At 36.5% G+C, this 24268-nt stretch overlaps 1 long non-coding RNA gene and 2 pseudogenes across 4 annotated transcripts in view; 2 read left to right on the top strand and 1 right to left on the bottom strand.

The window, feature by feature from the left end:
- Positions 1-406: 406 nt before the first annotated feature.
- LOC126584256 (F-box protein At4g35733-like) lies at positions 407-2840 on the top strand (annotated as a pseudogene).
- Positions 2841-14315: 11475 nt separating this feature from the next.
- Positions 14316-24268, top strand: part of LOC126584677 (uncharacterized) — a 54652-nt gene continuing 44699 nt past the window's right edge. For 2 of the 4 annotated variants that reach the window (XR_007610074.1, XR_007610076.1), the window contains exon 1: positions 14316-14395. This is a non-coding gene — a long non-coding RNA (uncharacterized LOC126584677). Of the gene's footprint in view, positions 14396-14463; positions 14749-24268 lie in introns of those variants that run through there. The other 2 variants (XR_007610073.1, XR_007610075.1) reach the window with 1 other exon arrangement.
- On the bottom strand, positions 21171-23818 carry LOC126584670 (B3 domain-containing protein Os01g0234100-like; annotated as a pseudogene).

Here is a 24268-nt window from a genome sequence, read left to right as displayed (position 1 = left end):
AGTTCATGTTAGAGCAATCCTAGGATGGGTGACCCACTGGAAAGTTGCTCATGAGTTCCCAAGAACAAAATAGTGAGGGCGTGGCCCAAGTGGAAAATATTTTGCTACGGTGGAGCCGGTCTGGGATGTGACATATAAGCCAAGTGTACCAAGTCTCACTGATATGCAACAAGTTTTCTTAGATAACTTTTGGAATGTTCTGTTAGATAACTTTTGGAATGTTCAAATTAAGCAACCAAGCATGAGATTAGGTCATGAGAAAATAATTTTAGCTTTTGAGCAAGAGTTTGATAGTTTTAATTTTAATTTTAATTTCAATCAAAGACAAAATCATATTCATTCACTTGAAAACAGCCTCCAAGCACTTTTTAGAGATTATGAGGCATTGATTAACCAATTTACCAAAATGAACCAAGAATTCCAATCTCTAAGAATGCAGCAGAAGGCAAGTAACACCCTGAAAAGAGAATTGAAAATCGGAATAGAAACTGATCAACATAAGAATAAAGAAAAAGAGGTTATTCAACCCATTAATAAAGAACTAGAGATAATTAAAATTGAGTTTTTAGAAAGAAAAAAAATATTGAAATGGAGTAGCATCATACTGAAAAAGATAAAATTGGCACAAGACAACAAAAATATGACAAATTTATTAGAACTTTACGATTAGATATTATAGATGATGGCATCTTATTAGAAGAAATATCAAAGGAAAACTTAAGAATATTGTCAATGGATAAGTTTGGAAAGAAAGTAGCAGAAGATTACATAGAAGTTTGGAAATGAACTTGTACAAGTCTACCAGTTGTCCTCCACATTGGTATATGCATATGCACAAAGAAGAAGCTATGCATATATGACTAATGAAGAATCTTTTAGACTGTCCTCTGTATCACCATACAGATGGACTCTTGCAAATTAAGATATTCTAAGATATTCTAAAATACGGAGGAATTCAGATATTGGCCATGGATGAGTTTGAAGTTTTTAAGTATGAATAGTAATAAGACTGTTTCATTAGAAGCCCCTATATTTTTTGCTCCATAATTTAATTCTCGAACTTGGTGTTGGGTTCAACTCCAATACTTTTTTCAACGACAGGGCCATAGGGGTGGTAGGCGGGATGACAACTGATTGGTATATATTTTTCAAGTCTTGCTGGTTGACTGGTCGGGTCTTCCTCGAGAGCTTATTCTATCTTTAGTTGAACGTCAGGGTTGGCGCTGAAGGGATGCAAGTGGTGCTACCGCACAGGGCTCCTAAATCGGAAGGGCCCTGATTTTTCAATTTTGCATGCATTTACTTATATATAGTAGTATGTGTAAAATATTACAAACTTGAGTCTTAGTGTAAGTGGAATTATTGCTTCTTTACATCGGCTTAGGGGATGGGTTCGAAACTCATCTCCATCATTTTTTTAGTTTCTATTTTTATTAAATGCATAAGCTTCCACAAAATAATATAAAAATTCCACATAATAACATACAAATTTGAACCCTAACCCTCTAAATAGGTAAGGAAAAACAATATGCCACATATATACTTGTTGATTTGTTAAATTTGTTTGTGCTATTAGAATTAATAGAAGCTCAATTGAAAATTAAAATTATTATTTTGAACAAAAAAATATAAAAAAAAAATTAAATTCTTAGTACTTTTTAAGGCCTCCAATTCACTTTCGCACAGAACCCTGAAATCTCAGGGCTTGCTCTGTTGAACGTATGGGTTCCTTGGAGGAGTTCATTGTTTTTTGTGTTGTTTTTAAGTCAAGGAGATCAGTTGTGGCCAAAGAAAACTACTTTCCTAGTTTATTAGGACCAAAACATCAAGTCTCACTCATTATTCTTCCATTGGAGAAGGGTGCTGCCACCCGCAAGTGTTACAACATGAAAAAACTTAAGATTTGCGAACTATATCTCTCCAACTTGAGGGCAAGCTTTCCCTCTCTTCTTTGGGATGGTTGCTAACTATATCTAAAAAAGATTTAAAATTTTGTTTGAAACATCCTCTAAATCATCGCCTAGATTGAGCTACAAGATGCGGTGCCTAGTGTGGCACTAGCCTTGTTGTCCCTTTATGACATCAGGAAGTTTGTCTTATCAACTAGCCCGTCTTGGACCTCAAATTTCATTATCATAGTTTATCTGTGTCAAGCTTTGTCACTTGCAAACCCGGACATAGTGAAAATTGGATAAGAATACGTCTATGCACACCAGGAATATTAAATGATCTAACTTATTATGAGGGACAACTTTATGCCATGGACTTTTATTGTCATGTTTCTATTTGTGATATCGAAGTCCCTAAGCAAGCAAAACTAAGGATTGTTGCTCCAAGTTTTCCAAAGGAATATTTAGGTCTTACGATGCAAATTAAAGTAGCTTATCTGGTGGAATCAGCTGGGGACCTGTTGGTGGTTTTGTGTTTTTTCAACCTGAGGAAAAATTTTCAACCAACTACCACCTGTAGAGTTTTCAAGGTCCCATCTAGTGACGGCAATTCATGGTTGGACTCGGAGGTAAAGAATCTGGGGGATAAATCCCTGTTCTTGTGCAAAAATGCTTCTTCGTTCTCTGTTAAGGCCTTAGACTATTCTAGATGGAAGCAAAATTGCATTTATTTCATGAATAATGCATGTGTTCATCTTAGAATGGATATGGACATGGGTATCTTGAATATGGATGATGGACAAATCGAGCAACCCTTTCATAATTCCTTTAAAATCTGCTATAAAGGAAGGCATTATGAAACATCACCGTTATGGATTGAACCAAGTTTCTAAATAAGATGTGATATCTCACTTCTCTTCCATCATCTTTTATTTATACTCAGGGTGTGTATGGTTTGTGATACATACGAAAGTGTATTCTTTGTTTTTCTTTTCTTAATTTGATATATGTTATTTTTGGACTAGTTGACCTCTATGTTATCTCTTGCAACAGCTGTGGAGATTTGATCAACATTTTGTAGTTTTGTTGGAAATTGTAGAGTAACTTGTTGGGTTGGTTCTATTGTCATATAAACCCAATCGGCCAATATTTGCATTAATATTAAAAATAGGAATGTGATGTCAATGATTCAAACCGTTCATTTTTTTCAATTTACTACAAGATTCCAAAAAAGGGTTTCGGTGATGAAAAGTTAACGCGCAAACGCAAATGACAATTGGATAGGTAGAGTTTGTTATTAAGGTGCATGGATTATGGTGTCGAGTTTCGGAGATGACTTCTTCAGCAAAGTTGTAGCCTTGCCATTTACTAGGGTTTTTATATATATATATTTTTTTTAGATTTTTCATACTTGTAAATTAATTATTGCTATTTTTGGTTTTTTTTTTAAGTCAGAGGAAAATATAGTATTCAAAAGGGTTTGGAGGGTTTCAAAAATCTTAACCACGAGTGTTTGTATATTCTTTTTTCACATTTTTTGCCCATGTAAATGAATTATTATTAATTTTACACATTTTCAACTATCCTAAACACTATTCATAAGAGTTTGAGGGGTTTGAACCCAAACGACGATATAACCATCGTGAAAACTTAGAGCATGTGATCATGAGCGTTCACGTATTTTTTTCACACTAGTAAATTAATTATCAAGAATTTTTTACCATAATTTGATTTTTTGCAACATATGAAGGCATGTTAAAAATCCATAATAATTCAATTACAAGTGTGAAAAAGTGAACAAATATGCAAAAACTCGCGATCGCATTCTCTATGCTTTGACGATGGTTACATCTTACATTATCGTTTAGATTTTTAAAGGGGTGTGCTATCTGTTGCGAGTTATACATTAGTTAAAATGTAAATAGTAGTTTATTGTCCCACATTGGTGAAGTACATATGTAATATCAATTGTAACTCCTATATATACTCCACTTTGGAGATTAATGAATTAATAAGAAATTCCCAAATATTATCATATATTTTTGGTATTTACCATGTTTAGTTTAATATTGGTATTTACCATGTTTAGTTCAATATGGCATCAGAGCAGTTCACTCTTGGTGACCTGTGTGCTTTAAATTTTGTGCCCACATTTTTCGTGATTTCCTCTGTGTGAAAAAAAAAAAAAGTGTCGTGCTACAGCGCCGTGAACAGTGGTCTTCTACAGTGCGTGAACATTGATTGCTACAGTGTCGTGAATAGTATTTGCTACAAGACTGTGAACAGTAATGCTACAGTGTCGTGAATAGTATTGCTACAGTACCGTGAACAGTGATGCTACAGTCTCTGGTGAATTGTTTTCATTCCGCTGCGTATCTTTTGTGCCTTTATTGTTCGTGATTTTGTTCAATGGCTCAATATAATCATAGTGTTGTTATGCATCTTGGTGAAACAAATAAATGGATAATTGATACTGGGGCCACTGATCATGTGACGAGTGACCCTAGAGTGTTTGATGAGTTATGTGATTATGTTCGTGATCCGTATATTACTAGTGCAAATAGAGCACTTTCCCCTGTGAAGGGTGAAGGCACTATCTCTTTGACTCCAACCTTATCACTGGTCCGTGCTTTACTTGTTCCTGATGTTAAGTGCAATCTTTTGTCGGTAGGAAAACTTCTTGATACTTTATAGTGTTCTGCTCACTTCTATCCTACGTATTGTTATTTTCAAGATATTCAAACTCAGAAGATAATTGGTTATGGTAAAAGGATAGGGGGTTTGTACATCTTGACTATGGAGGATACTGTTGTTTTCGGTTCAAATAATCATCAAGTTTTAAGTGCTAAAGTGGATAACAGACATCAAATTTGGTTGTGGCATCGACGATTGGGACATCCATCATTCAGTTATATGAAGCATCTATTTCCTTCTTTGTTTCGCACTTGTAGTGATTCAGAGTTCAAGTGTGAAACATGTGTCATGGCTAAGAGTCATCGTGCTTCCTTTCCTGTAAGTGATTCTAAAGCTACTTTACCATTTGATTTGATACATTCTGATGTGTGGGGTCCTGCAAAAGTTACTTCTAATGGATTCCGTTGGTTTGTTACTTTTATTGATGTGTGGGGTCCTGCAAAAGGTAACTTGGGTGTTCTTGATGAAAAATAAGAGTGATGTTCCGTTACTTCTTCAAGAATTTTGTACAATGGTATCTACTCAGTTTCAGACCAAAGTTAAGGTCTTCAGGTCTGATAACGGAGGAGAATATGTGAATCACACTTTGGCGTGTTTTTTCCGTGATCATGGTATTATTCACCAGATGACTACTTCGTTTACACCCCAACAAAATGGTGTGTCCGAACGGAAGAATCGTCAAATAATGGAGGTTGCTCGCTCATTGATGTTAGATAAATGTGTTCCTAATCATTTGTGGGGTCATGCTGTTTTGGCTGCTGTGTATTTGATCAATCGTGTTCCAAGTCGGGTTCTTGATTTTCAGACACCGTTTGATGTGCTGCAAAAACATGTTTCTCTTATTTCTGTCTCAAAGCTTCCTCCGAAAGTGTTTGGGTGTATTGCGTATATGCATGTCTACTCTCATCAGCGGAGTAAACTTGATGCATGTGCTCTCCAGTGTGTCTTTATTGGGTATGCTAACAATCAAAAAGGTTATAAGTGTTATCATCCTCCGACTCAAAAAACTTATATTACCATGGATGTCACCTTCCATGAGGAAGTTTCGTATTTTGTGAAGCCCTCTTCCGACTCTCCACTTCAGGGGGAGAGGGGGAGTGAAGTGCAGATTCGAAGAGATGATATGGATGATGTGTTACAAACAGAGTTGGGAACAGAACCTATTATTTTGCGTGATACTAATCAGTCGGCTACAGATGATGATCGGTTGCCTGCTGCTAATATATCTGATGAATTACCTTCTGATGATCGGTTGCCTGCTGCTGATATGTCTAACGAGTTGCCTGATGATGGTTCGTCCAGTGATGATTCTTCTAACTGTTTGGTACAAGATGGTGGCATACATGAGGTAAATTCTGACGATTCTTCTACTTATCAATTGCCTCCACGAGCTAATCGTGGAAAACCTAAAGTATAATATGAGCCTGATATGCATGCCAAAGCCAAATATCCTATCAACAATTATGTGTCCTCTCATCGTTTGTCCCAACCATATGCATCTTACATATGTCAGCTATCTAGTGTATCAATTCCTACAAAATTGCAAGATGCTTTGTCTGACCCTAAGTGGGTTAATGCTATGAAAGTTGAGATGGAAGCTTTGGAAAAGAATTCTACTTGGGATTTGGTTCCGTTACCAAACAGGAAGAAAGCCGTTGGATGTAGATGGGTGTTTACTATTAAGCACAAAGCAGATGGTTCTATTGATCGTTATAAAGCCAGATTAGTTGCTAAGGGTTATACTCAAACCTATGGGGTAGACTATCAGGAGACCTTTGCTCCTGTTGCCAAACTTAATATTGTGCGTGTTCTTCTGTCCTTGGCAGCAAACCAGGATTGGCCTCTGTTGCAGTTTGATGTTAAGAATGCTTTCCTTCATGGTGATCTTAAGGAGGAAGTGTATATGGATCTCCCACCTGGTATTGGAACATCTCCTGGAAAAGGTATTGTATGCAGGTTATGAAAGACCTTGTATGGTTTGAAACAATCTCCTAGAGCACGGTTTGGGAGGTTTACAAGTTCAATGAAGAAGTTTGGGTATATCCAGAGTCATTCAGATCATACTTTGTTTCTAAAGCGACAAAATGGTAAGCTAACTGCATTGATTATTTATGTTGATGACATGATAGTGACTGGTGATGATCAAAAGGAGATACAGCACTTTCAAAAGTACCTAGCTACTGAGTTTGAGATGAAAGAATTGGGTGAATTGAAGTATTTTCTTGGAATCGAGGTTGCACGATCCAAGCATGGTATTTTTCTATCTCAAAGGAAGTATGTTCTTGATTTGTTAGCTGAAACAGGTATGTTAGATTGCAAACCTGTTGATACTCCGATTGAGCAGAATCATCGTCTGGGCTTATTTCCAGATCAAGTTCCAACTCATAAGGAACGGTATCAGAGGCTTGTGGGGAGATTAATTTATTTGTGTCACACTCGCCCTGACATTGCTTATGCAGTTAGTGTGGTAAGTCAATTTATGCACTCACCTAGTGAAGCTTATATGGATGCAGTAACTCGTATTTTGAGGTACTTGAAGATGGCTCCTGGCAGAGGCCTGGTTTTCTCTAAGAATAATCATTTGAATGTCGAAGGGTATACAGATGCAGATTGGGCTGGTTCTATCACTGATCGGCGATCTACATCTGGATACTTTATGTTTGTGGGTGGTAATTTAGTTACTTGGAGAAGCAAGAAACAAAAAGTGGTGGCTAGGTCAAGTGCAGAAGCTGAGTTTTGTGGTATGTCTCATGGTGTATGTGAGTTGTTGTGGTTGGAAAAATTGTTGAGAGATCTTGGGTTTAAACACAAAGGTGCTATGAAACTTCATTGTGATAACAAGGCTGCTATTGAGATTGCTCATAATCCAGTGCAACATGATCGAACAAAACATGTGGAGATTGATCGACATTTCATTAAGGAAAAATTGGATGCTGGAATTATTATGTTTCCGTTTGTGAGATCTGAAGATCAACTGGCTGATGCTCTTACTAAGGCTGTGTCTAATAGTGCGTTTTCCGATTCGCTTGACAAGTTGGGCATGCGTGACATCTTTGCACCAACTTGAGGGGGAGTGTTGCGAGTTATACATTAGTTAAAATGTAAATAGTAGTTTATTGTCCCACATTGGTGAAGTACATATGTAATACCAATTGTAACTCCTATATATACTCCACTTTGGAGATTAATGAATTAATAAGAAATTCTCAAATATTATCATATATTTTTGGTATTTACCATGTTTAGTTTAATATTGGTATTTACCATGTTTAGTTCAATACTATCTACACACCCCTTGATAATTTCTGTCCGTTGATCTTCTTCAATTCACCTGATCCGACGGCCGAAAATTAAAAAAGTGTGTGAGAAGTAAAATGGGGTGTGTGGATATCACACCCCTTTTTAAAACTCTCCAAATCCTTGTGAATAGTGATTTTACTGGAAATGTTTATTTTATAAAAATTCATAATAACTAATTTATAAGTGTAAAAAATGTGACAAAATTATAGAAACATTCGTAATGACAAGCTTGTTACAACTCTTTCAAGGGGATCAAATCCAAAACACAACACCATCATCCATAAATCATTTAATTAAATCATAACCATTAGATTATCATTTACATTTGCGCTCCATTCTTCTCACCTGATGTTGTTTTTCAGATTTTCTTTTTTTAAAACTTGTAGTTTTAGTGGATTAAAAAAGATGAACGGTTCTAATAATTGGCGTCACATTTCGGTACTTACGGTTTGTTCAATTATTGCTTGATGTTCTATAGTATCTAGAGAGTTTATAAACATCAAGTACTAACCTTGAAGATCAGAACGTGATGTCGATGATCCAAACCGTTCATCTTTTCAATCCACTATAAGATCACAATTTCAAAGGGAAACTCCAAAAAATGACTTCTGGTAATGAAAATTAAGGTGCCGACGTAACAACAATCAGACAATTAGAGTTTGTCACTAAAGTTTGTGGATTATGGTGTCCAATTTTGGAGTCGACTCCTTCACCAAAGTTGTAGCCATTGTCATTATGAGCGTTTCTATATTTGTTTTACGTTTTCCACACTTGTATATTTATTATTACTATTTGTTTAGAAGTTATAGGAAAAACAGTATTCATAAGGGTTTGGAAGGCTTTAAATCCAAACGATATAACCATCATCCCATAGTAGAGGTTGCAATCACGAGTGATTGGATATTTTTCACACTTGTACTTCAATTATTATGATTTTTACACAATTTCAACCACCCTTAAAAACACTGTTCACTAGGGTTTCAACGGTTTTAAAAATTCAAACGACGATATGATCATAGTAAAAACATAAAGAATGTAATCACGAGCGTTTGCATAAACTTTTTGTCTACATTTGCCACACTTATACATTAATTGTAGTGAATTTTCAATGATATTCAAATATGAGGTCAGAAAGTTGGAGTTCGGAGGTTCATGGCTGTCATATTTTCTGCCAATAATAATAACAGTTATATAATTAGATGTATATTTGCTTTAAGAAAATTAGTTGTACAGAAGTATGAAGATAAAGTAAAAGGATTTTCTTATCTGTGAGATTTCAGCCGATAAAGATGAGAGGTAGGTAGTGCTTCACTGGATTTATGGCATTATTCTTTCCATCGACACAAGAGCTTCTTGTGCTGATAATGTGTTGTGAAATTGAGATAAGTGTACAGTGGAATAAAATAAATAAGACACAATACGAGGTTCGGTAAGTGTACCTACGTCCTCAAGGCAGTAGTAATACTTTCTTTCATTATCTGAAATAATAAGAATATAATGATAACTCTCATTATTTTCTCTCTTCTCTTTGGCCTTGTAGCTTACTAATATATTTTTCTTCTTTCTTTCTTTTCTCTTCTCTCTCTTCTTTCTTCTTTTCTTTTTTTTTCCCTCCATATGTTTCTCTTATATTGCTTGTCTTACATTTATGAGCCAATAGTCCCAAATTATCTATTTTAGGAACTGAAATGATGTTAATATGATTTATTAGCCTTAAGCTGGATCCATTTTGGAAAAATAAAAAAATAAAAAAAATAAAAAAATAAAAAAATTGACTAGACAGGAAACAGGGTCCCTAACTTGGTCCCAGCAACCATGGAAAAATGCCGCACTCAAACCATCAAGACCCGGCTTTAAGAGCTCCAATACTACTCACAGTATCTCATATTTCCTCATCTATAACAAGGGATAACAAAGTTTCATTATGATGATTAGAAATACATGGTTGAATGATATCCACTAAGTTACTTAGGTCAGCACCCGATGGAGGTCTATCACAGGAAAAACGCTTTTTAAAATCATGCACAAAAACATGTTGAAGGCACTAACCAATGGACCACCAAAAACCATTCTCATGTTTGATTTTTGTAATTTCATTTATTTTCTTACGAATAGTAGCCCCAGTTTGAAAGTATTTAGTATTCTTATCCCCAGGTTGCAACCAATAGCTTTAGCTCTCTAGGGCCACATAATTTCTTCTAAATGTAACACATGACTCAATTCATCTCGAAGAGATTTTTCCTTCATCAAATCAACAGAGTTGTTACTCATAATTTGCTTCTGAAGCTAATCAATTTCATTTAACAATTCTTTCTTTTTCTCCTTTACATTTCCAAAAGTGTACTTGTTCCATTGATAAACCATAAATTTAAAACTTACCAACACACAATTTGAATTCATCTTTAGGATTAATATTAAGGTTCCAATGCCAAGAATGCACATACGTTTTAAACTGAGGATGATTAAGCCACATAGCATCAAATTTAAACAAGAAGTAGTTATTATTCTCCATACTAGAATTTAAAGATAATAAAATAGGACTATGATTAGAACCAAAAATAGGATAGTTATGTAAATGGCGAACTGCCAATTTAGTCCCTCAATTATCACCCGAGTGAAAATTAGGTCCCTAAACTATTTTTTTAGAAAAATCAGTCCTTGAATTATAAAAATATGCCAATTACATCCCTAATATTAGATTCAAAGCTACTATATTCAATTTTTTGTTAATTTAAATCACGTTGCTTGCATATGATACAAATTGGAGGGTAGAATGGTAATTTTATATAAAGAAATGGGGTATGGATTTAACTGTGGAAGGTAAATTAGAAGTCATATTCTCAATCTATATGAAATGTTAAGGGCTTATAGGCGAGAAAATAACGGTATTACACTTTAAAGTGTGTTAATGACTTAAATTGACGAAAAATTGGATAAAATAGCTTTAAATATAAAAGTAGGGATGAAATAAGCAATTTTTAATGAACTTAGGGACTTATTTTACCCAAAAAAAATAATTCCGAGACCTAATTTTCACTGAGGCTATAGTTCAGAGACTAAATTGGCACTTCACCCTTATGCAAATGAATAATCCAGGAACATATTTAACCATAAAAGGGTTAGCCACCACCCTATCCAATCTTTCAAAAACAACCGTATGATCCGTATGACAATTAGTCCAAGTAAAATGAGCTTTAGACGCATTTAAAGACAAAAGATTGGCGCGATTAAGAAAATTGATAAAATTGTTCATATTTGCTGTATGGATTTTATTACCTCCAACTTTCTCTGAAAGATCAATAATATAGTTAAAACATCCAATTATGCATCCAAGACTATGAATTGGATCCAACTTGAGGACCTCCTCCCACAGGTCACACTGCATATGTTTTTGGGCAAAGACGTAAATGAAAATAACTACTTGCTCCAAATTAGTAACTAAATCCTTCACAAAACAATCTATATATCTCGGAGAGGAAGAAGTTATATTAACAAAAACCTTAGTGGAATTCCAACATAAGCTGAGGCTCCCAAATCAGGCAATTGGATCACAACAAAAAATATTGTCAAAGTACTTGGAATATAAGTTGCTAGGGACCTTATGAACAGCCAGCTTAATCTCCATCAAGCAAAAAAAGTTCCAATTTAGCTAAACTATGTATGTTTATACCATATTTAGGGCCTCGTATTTAGATCTCGTACAAATACTCGAGGGACTTAAAGGTAATTATGTGATAAAGGAAGGTGCAACTATGTAATAAGTGAGGAGTCCTTATTCTATAAAATGACCCCTCACCCTCACAATTTGGAGGAGGCCAACTCTTAGGCCTGGAACCCTCTCACATCCCCTTTCATACAATTACAGAGGCTCTCTCCCTCACTTCTCAGAGAAATACAATACAATTAGTGTGGACGTAGCCCAAACCTTGGGATTTACGTTGTTCCAAGACCTCCGGTTTTGTGCATCAACATTTGGCGCCGTCTGTGGGAATCGACATAAAAAATCATGTCAGTTCTCTTTCATTTTTTTCATCTCACCACCGTAGATCTGCAAAACCACACAGAGACACAGACACAGACACAGAGTTCTCCCTGCTCTCTCTGCAACACCGAGAGTACCACCTCAGGTAAATTGTTGAAAAGTCAAAAGCATTTTTCTCCTTTTTCTACTTGTTATGGGAATGAGGGAGTGGTATTGGGGCTCTGGAAAATCCTCCAAGAGAGGTAGAGGCAATGGAGGACCACCAGACGAAGACAACCAAATGGATCCACCGCCACTATTCCTTTGCTGTAGTTTCATCCCTGCCAAAAGAAACCTTCCAGGTCAACCGCAACAGCTCCAACAGGTTCCACCCAAGCCCAAATTTCCCCATTCGCATTTCCTAAATTTCCAGCCAGCAAAGATATGGCATGGCGATCTAGGTCGTCCTTGTCAAGGTCTCTAATCTCAACCGCAACAGCTTTAACATTCCGGTCATCTCCGTCGATCTCATCCCTCCCTCACACCCTGCTTCATAATCTCCTCGGCAGCATGCCATTGCACAGCACCCTGGCTTCGGCTCGTCTCACAAGCCACATCTCCGTCGAAGCGTGCCATTGCCGCAAGCTATCTCAAGGTACTTGAACAAGCATCTGTTGGATCAACACAGCAGCATGCACTGTTATGGACAAAATAATCGTCCAATAACTGCTTCACACCTCGTCGTTACCTGTTTCTATCAAGGTTTTCCGAAATGGGTAGGCCTGCATATCTGAGCCACAGCTTGGATGACTCGACGGGAATGTGAGTCTCTGGCGATTCTTGCTTCGTCATTTCTCCTTTTCCGCTCCTCATCCTCTTCCTTCTCATTTTGGGCTATATGAAGATTCAACATTCCTTCAGATTGGTTAAACAATTCTTCCTCTTCTTGATCGATTTCCCACATCATGCTTGAAGACGAAGACATTGTAAGTAGAAACTATGAATAATAATACAAATTTTGATTTAGCGAAGAAGGAAGCAGAAACTATGAATAATGATAGAGATATTGAGAAAATTAGTGTGAGATTTCAAATGATGGATGATGGATTATATGGAGGATTCTGAAATGATTAGGTTGTAGATAGTGCCACGTGGCATGTCATCATTCGTTAAAAATCTGATCGAAATCTATCCTAAAAGATTCTGAAAAGATAACGACACGTGGCACAACGACATTGGATAAAAATCTTATCGAAATCCATCACCAATAATTATCTTTTCGGATAATGACACGTGGCACAACAAGAACGATTTAAAATCTGATCAAAATCTATCCTGAAAGATTCTGAAAAGATAACGACACGTGGCACGATGACATTGGATAAAAATCTTATCGAAATCTATGACCAATAATAGTCGTTTTGGGTAAATGACACGTGGCACAACGATAACGATTTATAATATCTTATCCGAAATTACAAATAAATTTATTTACTATTATTTTGTAAAAAAAAAAATTAATACTATTTTATTGCCTATTGCCAGGGCTATTCAAGTGCAACGGTGAAGATGCAAAAAGCAGTTACTGTTCATTAAGGGCAATTACTATTCACATGGTGGATTGAATAATGGATTGCCTGGGGGAGGGCTTCTACGATGAAGTTGCTCTAAAAGAGAAAATGAACTGAAACACTGTTCATAAGCACAATGTTCTCCTAATTTTACCCCTACTTGATTTGTTTAATTTCATTTCTGCCAGGTTTACACACGATGGCCACGTGTTTCTGATCGTGGATGCGTGTTCTCTCTCAGATTTCTCGAGCTCTCTCTCGAAGGTTCAGTAAACCTTTCCATTTCCTTCCAATGCAGATCTCTCCAATCGAAACCCACGAACGACAAACACAAATCCACCAAATGTCCTCTTTTTCTCTTCCTCTCGCTCGCCTTTCTGCTTTCTTTCTCTTTAAAATTCCATCTTTCTCCAAAATTCCATTTCTCTCTCTTCCTTCAAACCACTTTATCTCTCCAGAAGTCCATCCTCACTGCCTTTTCTCTAATAATTGAATTTGGGTCTGCATAAACCTTCGATCTGTTATTTGTAGGGTTTTGAAAAGGGTAAGCTGATTTGATTAGAGAAGGTTGAGAATCTGAGAAAAAAAAGAATCTTTTAAATTTTTATTCCTATGATTTTGATGTCTTTTTTTTTTGTTGTATTTTAATTGCAGAGGATGAGCATGATGTTGTTTGGTTTTGGCTGGAGAAAGGGAAGCCACATGAATGCCCAGTTTGCACACATTAGATTATGGTAAGTGGAGGCTTGAACTTGATGTGATAGATTTTTTTTTTTTAATTTTGTTCCAGCTTCTGACAACTTTTATGTTATTATTTGGATTATGATCCAATGGCACGTGATTGGAACTACTAGTAGTGTTTTGAAGGAACAAGAAGACACATATTAGAACCTGAATGAGAAGAAGAAAGCCAGCTTTTCAACCGATAAGCTAAAATCAATCCCCTCGATCTCCTCATCGGGGGCGACAGCGACCAGCAGGTTCACCTTTTTAATTTTTTCTCTTTTTAGTTGATTTAAGAAATGAAGAATCTGAAAACGTTAGGCATTCCAAACGGTTGACCAAATTTAAACTGAAAATTGAGCCTATTTGAGAGAGTTAATTAGTGAAGAATGCTTACTTTTGTTGCCTAGAGGTGTTTATAAAGAATCTGATGTAACATATAGTATTAACAAGAAGCCTATCACAACATCCCACAGTCTATCGTAATCTCTGTATACCCTTTTTTCCCTGATATCGTGTGTCCTGCAAAACTTATTTTTTGTGCTGATTAATTCAAAATTATGCTATGGATATACATGGGAAATTGCAAACAAGTTTCCATCTATCCCAGGTATCTTTTTTTTCTCTCTGTTTTATGTGTTTTTTTACAATTAGTTTGTCTATCTGCTCAAGCTTTAAAGAAAGGATCTGAAATTTACACTACTCGGTAATCTTTAAACATTGAAAACAATAGAAGGTTAGTTGTTGTATGCAAGTTTTTTGAGAAAATGGTATTGAGAATCTAATAATTTGGGAGATGCAAGGTTTTGAAAAAATGGTATTGAGAATCTGATAATTTGGAAGTGAGCGATCATAGGACCAAAACGAATCGGAATTGTTATTTCTGACAGCGCTTCGTTATCTCAAGTTTTTCACTTAACCTTAGTTAAATTTTTCAATATTCAAATGTAACATTTAATGTGAAAGTTAACTAGAGTTAGATGAAACGGCACATAACAAATGATTAGGTGTATGATGAGCATACACAATAGTTATGGTGGTGAGCAAAAATGCTCCTTGCAATTTATCAACTTTAAATTTCCTAGCACTAAATATAGATAATAGGCTTATTAGAAATAATGAATGTTTAATCTAAAATATATTTACAAAAACGAGAAATATGTATTCCAATTGACTAGCAATCTCTTTCTGAGTCAAATTTTTGTGACCAATAATGTTAAGTAAGAGGTCTTATATTCGATTATCGTCAAATGTGAATTTGAAACGTATTATTGCTAGCTTATTATGAGACTTAACCTACATCCCACACTCTTAGTGTAGATAATATCGTTTGGTCCAAAAAAAACTCAAAGCCTTAATCTTTATGCTTTTGGAACATACATTATTTTAGACAACTCTAATTTATCTTGTATTACTTAGAAATCAAGTTTTTCTCTCCTCATAGTTTACAATAAATAAAGGGTAAATTACATTTTCATACCTCAGGTTTGGGGTCTATTTCAATTCCATACAACAACTTTAAAACATTTCACTTTCATACCTCAAGTACTATTTTATTTCAATATAATACATCCGTTAGATTTTCCATCCACTGATCTGTTAAATGCTGACGTGGCTGCCACATATATGCCACATGGCTGCCAAATGTCTGTCACGTGGCAAATAAAATAATTTTTTAATTTTTTTAAGAAACCTGAATTTTCTCAAAAAAAAAAGCAAATTTGAAACCGACATCTGCAAGAAGAAGAAGAGGAGGGAGGAAGAAAAAAAAATAGAAACCCACTGCAAAAAGAAGAAGAAGAGGAAGAGGAAGAGGAAGAAGAAGAAGAAGAAGAAGAAGAAGGAAGAAAATAAAAAATAAAAAAAATAGAAACCCAGATCTGCAACAAGAAGAAGACTGGGCGCCGAGGGGGGGTCGCTGGGCGCGCGGGGGGGGGGGACGGGAGGAGGGTTGCCGGGGGGGTTCTTCTTCTTTCTTTTTCTTCTTCTTCTGGTCGCTGGGACAAAAAAAATAATTTATTTTCCTCCTTCTTCTTCTCCTTCTGTTCCTCCTTCTGATCGCTGGTTGCAGATGTGGGTTTCAATTTTTGAATTTTTTTTTTTTGTTGAGAAAATTCAGGTTTTAAAAAAAATTAAAAAATTATTTTTTTTGCCACATGGCAGACATTTGGTAGCCACGTGGCACAAATGTGGCAGCCACGTCAGCATTTAACGGATTAATAGATGGAAAATCTAACGGATGTATTATATTGAAATAAAATAGTACTTGAGGTATGAAAGTGAAATGTTTTAAAGTTGTTGTATGGGGTTGTAATAAACCTCAAAACCTAAGGGGCTACTGTGTAATTTACCCATAAATAAAAGTACATAAAATGAGAAATACACATCTAAAAAATCCATTAACTATGCCACAACAATTTCTTCAAACAAAATATGCCACAACAATTTAAACCCATTAACTATATTAATTAGCACCTCAATTTACTTTACATATTAGAGTGATGAGTCAGCTAATTTTGAGGTTCAGTAATTCAAATTTTTACATCATACCTATTTTGCCCCTTTGTGAGCAATGCATGGAAACCACGCCACATTAATGCTATATTATTAATTTCCCCTTTGAATTGTTTGGTTGAGAAATATGAAGGGGATTCTCCTAAAGTGGAATTATCTAGCAACTCATGTTTTTTACATGATGTTTTATAATGTTAGTACGAAAACTAACGTTAACTGTTAGGTGGCAGAGAGTCGAATCTCATTTGTTTGTGGAAAATTCACTCTTCTGGTATTAGTAATTTAGTATACTAGAGTACAAAATAGGTAAATAAAAAAGGGAATTGTTATTGGCACTCAAAAATTCTCATTTTAATACGTGAGTTATGAAGATGCCCTTCGAGACAAAGTGTTGACTTGAATTGACTACCGCGTCGTGTCATGTGAGACTCATTTTCTTGGCGTGTTCTCATGTTACTCGTCGCTACGGACGTGTGGGCACAAACGGGACATGATTTGGAGCTATAACGAAAGAGTTATTAATATTTAAAGTTAAGGATATTTTAGTAAATTAATTAATTTCAGATTTTGTTGAGGGGAAAATTTGGAGTGCCACGTGGGTGGCCCAGATTAAAGGAAATGAGGAATGGATGGTGGAGATGTAAAGGAAAGAAGATAAAACAAAAAATGAGAGGAAGTGTGTGACTAATAGGGAGAGGAGAGAGTTAGGATGGCCCAATCAGAAACAAAGGAAAGGAGGAAAAAGGAGAGAAGAGGGGAGTGGGGGATCCGTCGACCCGGTTTCATTTTCCGACCCGACCCGGTCCTTTTCATCTTCTCCAGTGATTTTTCGTCGGTTTTTCCGATGAACCACGTTATCTAACCCCCTGGAAAATGTTCCACGACCTTCCATCTACCCATTACAACCGAAAATTGTAGAAATTTAGCCATGAAGGTATGAAAACCGCACCGGTGGGTGCGGGAAACCTTTACAGTCAATTCTCCTATTATTGAAACGAATTTCACCAATTACCACCACCTATAGCACCCTCATGAGGTCTGGAATAAAGCCCAAACAAGTTTTGGGGCGTTGGAGTTCGTTCGAGGTCGAATGGAGCACACCCAAATTCAAGGGTTTCGTACGGTTCATGGTGATTTAAGGTGTTTCTCGGCCTAATTGTCCTTAGTAGCAGGTATAAATCGATTCCTCATGTTTTGTAGATGAATTCTTATGTTTGGATCGTTTAATTTGGTGGAGAAATGAGATAGTTATAACAATTTTAAGGTTGCCCAGTTTCCGGAGACCTCATCCACTTTCAAGGCATTTTCCGGTTAAACCATGGTGAGTTAGCCATCGTGTAAGGACCAATCTCTTCGTCTCGTCGAGAACTATGATTTCCGTTTTTGAATCACCTATTTTCGTTGAGTATTGACAAAGTTATGGACATTGAAAGGTTGCCCAGAAATTCCGGCGAGTTACCGATTTTCCCACGGACAGCCGTCTTTCAGACAATTTGCCGACCACCTCCGGCCACCATTTGGACTCCAAGCTGGTATAATTTTGTTCTACATTTCTCTAGCTTCGATTTGGTATATTATGGGTTGAATTTGGTTGAAAAACAAGTGAGATATGGAGTTCCAAAGATCGCCTAGGAAATCTGCAAAATCTGCAAAATCCGGCAAAGTTCCACAAAGGTCCACCACTTGATTAGGATAGTAATCGACGATCCGACCGTTGGATCGTCACTAAACTTTAATAAATTATATTACGTAATATTTGAGAACCATAGAAACTTACAGATCGGGAATCTGATATACGGATCTTCCCGAATTGGATTTGTAAGTTTATAAAATAAATGTTAACCGCCACTTGGTTTTGGGCAATTGGCGGAGATCCGACAGTTGGATCGTAATTAAATTTTAGTATGTTATTCTAGAAGCATAATGTGTATCTTTGGAAGTTGCGGATTGGAAATCTGATGTGCGGATCTTCCGGATCAAATTATACAGCGTTGTGGACCCAACAGTCGATCTTCGATCGACCGTTGACTCTTGGTCAATGGGTCTCAAATTATTCTTGAAGGTCCTTAAGGATATGTTTTATGTAAATTATGTATTCTATCGGTAAGAACTCTGAGACGTGATTTGATACTTGGCCACAGGCGACGATAGTTCGTGATGTCTCGATATTCGTGCGAGGGTGTCGTAGCTCAAACCTATATATATATATATATATATATATATATATATATATATATATATATATATAAGATTGACATCTCCTCAAACGTTTATAAATTGAATATTTCATATAATTACTGTCAATGCTTTAAAGTACTAATGTGAACTACAAATGGCTTGATCCCTGTTTAGGGTATGTAGGCAGTTTAACGAGACGTTAGATGCAGCCATACAATAAGTGAGATTAAATAATCGAGACAAAAGCTTTGTTTGGGAAAATGAGTAATGTGAAGGAATCTGGTGAAAAACGTGAGATCTAACCCTATGTTTTGGGTGAATAAATGTTGGTTATAAATCAACGTACGAGGAAACGAGAAATTGTGGTTTTATGTTTATAAATGCCATGCCATAATTAGTCGACATTTTAGTAAGTGATTTAGTACAACCTTGCACAGTGTTGCACACCAATGCGGAGGCTAAGGTAAGTTCAGGTGAGTATATAATGTGGTAGGATTGATGAGATATGTGATGAGATATGAATATGTCGTACAGGTCACTAAAGGTGACTCCGACTTATATGCATATGAATATGTCGTACAAGTCACTAAAGGTGACTCCGACTTATATGCTAGCCATGATTGATGAGATATATGTGATGAAATGCTAGCATATATGTGGTGATATATGATGAGATGCTAGCATATATTTATGATGAGATATGTGATGAAATGCTAGCATATATTTATGATGAGATATGTGATGAAATGCTAGCATAAATGTGGTGATATATGACGAGATGCTAGCATATATTTATGATGAGATATGTGATGAAATGCTAGCATATATTTATGATGAGATATGTGATGAAATGCTAGCATAAATGTGATGATATATGATGAGATGCTAGTATATATTTATGATGAGATATGTGATGAGATGCTAGCATATATGGGATGAAATATTGATTCAACCGTACATGATGGGTGGATCCGGCTAACATGCCATTTCCTATTGGTTTAATTCACCTGGGTTACTCATTCCTGTTAAGATAATTGACATAGCATAACTGTAAGACTATCATTTTGATTATGGTCTTGATTTATAGTTACACCTGTTATTTTCTGGGAAATTAAGCAGGTATTGCGGCGAGGGGCTACTATCTTTGGTAGTTGGAATTGGTTTGAAGAGTTTTGTTTCACTCACTCACATTTTCTGTTTTTGTACCCCTCCAGGTTCTAGCAGCAGAGTTCCGTATCGACAAGGATTCGTGGCACTTCCCAGTGTAGGTGTCTTCTTATGATGGTATAATCATTATCTTACCTTACTGTACTTTACTTATGCTCATGTGTGAAATGGGACCAGACCCGCTCACCGCGTACTGGTGTACTTAGGCACTTTTAGATTTTAATTTATTCACATTTTATACATTATCACACTTTATGGTTTCGTCACCTTCCAAGTGTCGGCCAGCACGGCTCGATTTGGGGTCTAGTGGACATTCCAAGTCGGGGTGTGTCACATTTTGCACTCCAAACTTTATGTATTTCAAAAGAAAAATACATATGTAAGGAGTGTAAAATGAGATTTTTAAAGTGTCAATAATAAGTCTCATAAAATACACTCAATTTCTAAGGGCTTGTTTGGTATCCTATTTGAAAATTTTTATAATTTCTCAAAACATTTCTTAAGAATTTTTCTTGAAAAAAAAATTCTTTAAGACTCAAAAACTTGTTTGGTATGAGATTTAAAATTTTTAAATCTTACAACTTAAACTGGACAAAAAGATCCATAAAAACGGGGTAGAGAAAGAGGAGAGATGAGAAAAGAAAGTAAGAGATGATTGGAGGAAAGAGAAAGAAGTGAGAAGATCGGAGGAGATAAAGAGGAAGATGAATGAGAAAGAATCGAGAGAATGAAGAGAGCGGATTGGAGGAAAGAAGAAAAAGGTAAAAAAAAAAGGGGGGGGGAAGAGAGAAAGAAGAAAAGAGAGATAGATTTGGAGTGAGAGGGGAGAAGGGAGAGAAAAAAAAATGAGTGAGTTTAAGTTTAAAAACTCTAAAAACTCACTTTTTGTGTTTTTAGATAATAGACTATTTTTGAGTTAGTCTTGAGTTCAGTTTTTGAAAATAATCCTACCAAACAAGTTTTTAAGGCCTAAAACTTGAAAATTATTTTTGAGTTTAAAAAATTAGATTCAAGTAGAGTACCAAACATGCTCTAAATGTTGTAGATGCGTCTCCTAAAATATTCAAAAGTATATTTATCCAAAAAGCAGATGAGAGAATGATGTAAAGATCCCCATTTTAAACGTGCATTGCAAGTAAAAGAATAAATAATTACACTCTCCAAACAGTACTATTAAAAGTAACAAAGGATTTGATTAGATAAGGTTAAGCACCATGTATAACAACCAACTCAAGTATGTGAAATCCCTACATCTACTTGAAGAAAAACAAAATCATCTAAGCCATTGAATTCTTTTGAACCCTAAAAGGGCTTTTGTGTGTGTGTGTGCGTGTGCGTGTTTTCTTTTACTTTTAATCAACACGGAGCACCAAAATCTTCATGGAAAGATAAGTTCGCGCTTCCTCGAATTTTTTTTTAAAGCCTTTATCCTAGCATCAAAACTTTCCATGGTCTCTTTCAACTCCGAAAGCTTTGAATCAAGATCTCTAATCTTCTCCCTCATACAAACTTGCTCAACTTTACCTTCTAAATACCTCTTTGATTCTGCGGCCACTTCGTATTTGGAGGCAATGCTCAGACACTGCTTCAGTCTCGCGCGTAGAAATCCAACATCCATACCCAACAGCTCAAAGGCGTGTAAAGTCTTCTCCTGCATTACATAATCAGCACGAGAGGGGGGCAGCTTGCAAGCTCTAATGGCATTAGCGATGTTGGTGGTTTCAGTTATTATTTCAGCAGCCAACTTACTGTCAATACTTTTGAGGAGATTGTCATGCAAAAATGAGCCTTGTGAGCAGCATAGATCATAATAGATAGTCCTGACCTGTGCGGAGAGTTGAGTATCTATAGTCACACCATTCACAAGAATGGTGAAATTATCAATCATTCTAACATCTTCAAAATCAGCTGCTGGTCCTCGAAATGTAATATCTGCCGCTAAGTTGGAGGCAAAGTCCTCATTGTCATCCTCAGATTGGTTGGCAACAAGCTCCGGATTAGTACCTAATTTCGAACTTTTCTTTTGAATGTTGCCTTGGGAAACATCTCGTGGAGGAGTCATTAGATGTTTTTTCTCTACATAACCTTTCACCAAGTTAATATTTCTGGTGCACATGCAATCATCTAATAATTTGTGAAGGAGCAAAGTAGAGAGAGAGAGAGAGAGAGAGAGAGAGAGAGAGAGAAAGAGAGAGTACCAAACACTTCTTTGTTTGCGCAGGATTTCATTTTCAAGAGGCTAAAAGCTGCATCTACTTCAGCTAGACTATGTCTTCCCATTATGTACACCTGTAACATTGTGTAGAGAGCACATAAACTAATCCGCAGCATGGTAGATATCAAGAAGTTAGACCGATAAAACCACATGAAATGGCAGATACACTTCATCCTATGAAGAAATGCATAGTAAGTGGACATGAGGGTATTAAAAACCAAGATGTTCTTGTAAAATTTACGGAAAAAAAAAAAAAAAAAAAAAGTATTTGCCAGGAAACAACAGTGACTACCTTGAACTTCAAAGGCCTGACCAAACGGAAAACTAAAAGGTTGCCGACAAGTAACTTGTTTGCAGTAGAAAACTTTTGCCATCCTGCACTGACTATCCTCCTTTCCCCAAGAAACGTCACTCTGTATTTTTCCCCACCTTCAACTTCGAGGGTTAATGTTGCATCATGCAATGGCAAATACAAATGGCAGAATTGCTTAGGCAGTGTCTGTCAATAGAAAAATTAAGAACACAAGCAGTTACACATTTGTCTAGGAATCCAAGTCCAGGCCTTCAAAACGTGGTGCATCAGTTAAGAACTTAAGAGTTACGACTCACCAAACAAAAGCAAGAGGAAACATTTGAACGTATCATAGACTTGACAAAGACGGGGTCAGCTCCAAGATTTGCCTGGATGTCCTGAACTTGGTTTCTCACAAAAGATATTTCATGATCCTTAAAAGAGTCGAAAATGGTTCTCTTCCGCTTACACCTAGTCAATCAATCAAAACATCTATGTTGTATACTTCAAGCACATAAGTGGCCAAGTTAATTAACGAAAACATTTCGACAAATATACCTACCCTCCATCTCCATGCTTCTGAGGATGACCAGGAACTTTCTGTCAAAATAATCATAACAACTTTCCATTTAGCTCTGTATTGATAATATGAGTCATGACATGCAGCAGAATACATGTAAAATCACAAGGGCCGTGTCGGAAATCACAAAATCACTCTAATTCTACTGATTTGCAGAAAAAGTTCACTCAGGCAGTTTATCAAACATGTATCAAACAACAGATGGGCATGTTCTTGGCTGGCACAATTTTTGGGTTTCCCATATAATTGTTAAAAGCACCCAACTCAAAAAATCATGAGGAAATCAATGGAAAAGAAAAACGTTCTCACTCGCTTGGTGATATGGGTCGGTCGTGTAGGACGTCTCCAAGTGCTGAGCACATTTTGCTTGGTCTCCAATGTCTGCTCCATCTGCTCTACCCCTACCTGCAGTCGAACAGCCACCATTCAGCAAATACATTCACAATCTAGAGAGAGAGAGGGAGAGAGAGAGGGAGAGAGGGAGGGAACCAAAGGGGGAGGTGAATGAAGGGATTTTGGGCGGCTGCGGAGACGAAACTGGGAAACGGTCAAGCTTTCTGCTTCGCCGTGGTCTTCGTCGTCTTCTTTTTCTTCTGGAAAATACTCAAGAGTCGGAGAGTTCTTCTTCTTCTTCCTTGACGTTCATGGCGAGTGTGAAGTTTTGGGGGTGTCTGCAGTCCTGCATCACCGCCATGGCCATTGGCGTTTGACAAACACTCACCTCTTTATTCTCTAGCCATTTCAACAAATAAAAAACGAAACAACAGCAAGGGTAAGGGCATAGACTGCGGTTTCCTACTAAGCAAAAAAAATGTGGAAGTTTTGGGTTTTATGATCCGAGCTAGTGAGTCTACTTGACTGTGGCCATGGGCAGATTGAAATTCTTCATAGCTTCTCCGAGCCCAAAACAAGTGAATAACCGTGACTTGCCACTAGTTGTCTATTGAAATTAGAAGGAGAGTAGAAATTAAACTCAATTCACTTCCACTAGTGACGTTATCTTGTCCAAGAAGGAACCTAATTATGGGTTGAGATTCATAATTTCACATTAATGATTTGCCAATACGGCCGCTAAGCAGCATTCGGGAAATGGGAAGGTCGAAATGACAAGTTTCTATGCATAAATACTCATAGACATTGCGAAATGATTTCGACTGAGTACTAAATAATCAACCATGTCAATA

The sequence above is a fragment of the Malus sylvestris genome, chromosome 10 (assembly GCF_916048215.2).
Source record: "Malus sylvestris chromosome 10, drMalSylv7.2, whole genome shotgun sequence".
Lineage (NCBI taxonomy): Eukaryota > Viridiplantae > Streptophyta > Magnoliopsida > Rosales > Rosaceae > Malus > Malus sylvestris.
Note: the sequence above shows the minus strand (reverse complement) of the source record. Positions and strands in the feature narration are given on the sequence as shown.